The sequence below is a fragment of the Hipposideros armiger genome, unplaced genomic scaffold (genome assembly GCF_001890085.2).
Source record: "Hipposideros armiger isolate ML-2016 unplaced genomic scaffold, ASM189008v1 scaffold_57, whole genome shotgun sequence".
Lineage (NCBI taxonomy): Eukaryota > Metazoa > Chordata > Mammalia > Chiroptera > Hipposideridae > Hipposideros > Hipposideros armiger.
In genome coordinates, this window is record NW_017731407.1 from 3,758,691 (window position 1) to 3,760,572 (window position 1,882).

Sequence of the window (1,882 nt, forward strand, 5' to 3'; positions counted from 1 at the left end):
TCCTATAGATTCTGTTTCCCTGGAGAACTCTAACTAATGCAAAGGTTCACCCTATGAGGCTTAAGTTCTCCTGCACTTGTGATTTGTGCATGTGTAACTGCCAAGCATCCTGTGGCATCTTATGCCTCAGCATAAAAGAGAATCCCAGGGCTGGAGAAGAGGTGCTTTAGGTTGTATCCACATGAATTTGGTTGAAGTCCACAGAGCATGTTGCTGAAATGACTGCTGGAATATATGCACAGAGGCCCCTGAGGCTGGAGAGCAAGATGAGTAAATCATTTTCCATTACAAAAAGACAATTGTTCCAAGTGTATATTTCACCTAGTAGCTTTTTTTTAATGCCTATATTTAATTTGTTTCTTAAAGGTAAAAATAGTATTTTAGCAATTAGTGAGAATGTAGCTTGTTTTTGAGAGAAATTTGTGTTATGGGGACAACATTTTGAATATAAACCTCTACAAAATATTCATCTTTATATGATATTATAGCTGAACATGATTAAGTATAGCACCTATAAACACTCCCCTATGTGCACACTTAAAGGGAATTTTCCAACATTCTAAATTATCTAAATAAAGAATTTCAGTTAGTTTTAAGTTCATTTGTTACAAACATAAAAATATTCCTTTTCGTTGGTTTCAGAAAGCTGATTGACATCAGGGTATGTTGAAATTTACTGTATAAAAGTTACTGAAAACATTTGTATATTTGGTAGATGAGATTGAAAAATTAGTATCAGAAAATGGTAAAATGTTAAACATGGTCAGTTAAATACTTCTTTCATTTGGAAATAAATGTTTTTGTGAGATTTCTGTTTCAGCTAAAAGTCATTAAATTCATGTACTGATATAAACTAAGCTTAGTACCAGAACTTCAAATCACTCAGTTATAAAGTTTAAATCACAATTTAAAAAAATAAACTATTTTCCATGATAAAATGATTAATAATTTTCTAATGAGAGTAAAAATGTTTTATAGTATTAATAATAAAATAATAGGTTTAAATGTAGTTTATTTCATATAATTTTTTTCATCCTTTAAAATATCTTTTTTAATAAATGTCTTTAGAGTAGCATATATGTAATTTATAAAATAATAAATATTGTAGTCTATGCTGAAAATTCTTGATTGATAGGTGTGTGCAATTAAAAAAATGAAGACATTTATTTTAGAAAGTGTTATTAATTAAATAATATTATATACAGAGGGTGCCAAAAAATGTATATACTTTTAAGAAAGGAAAAAAAACTGTATTAAAATTATGCTGATGGTAACCACTTTGAGAACCTCTTGTAATTACAGAAGCCAAATGTGACCTGTATTCATCGTATTACAATTTTAATACCATTTTTTCCTCTTAAAATGTGTATACATTTTTTGGGCACCCTCTGTGTATTTTCTTTTATAGAGCCATGCTGCATTGTCTTTAGGACAATATCCTTAGCTGAACAGCTACTCTGTGGGTTCCTATCTAGTGTTGTTACTACCGATGAACTCTTCTTGGTGATAATTCTTAGTTACCTTCCTAATCTCTCCCTGTTCACTTAAGACTTCAACTACGGACTCACTACCTTCCTGTACATCTTAATTTTTGTCGTTGTTCTTAGTGATTGCAAGAACCATGTGAATGAAATACCCTAAACTTTAGCGTCTCTGATCCTTGCCTCCTCTCCTTCATTCAGTCTCTTCCTCAGCTCCACCTTTGCCACCTACTCACATGAGCACTGGAATTCATCATCATTAGTAAACACCTCCTAAGCCTTCATTTAATGGATCCTATTTTGTGACCATCACCTCCTATTCTATAATATTTTACTCGTCTTGGTCTTCCATTGCTGCAGATCTTTAACCACACTGTAATCTCCAATCTACAGACCTCTCT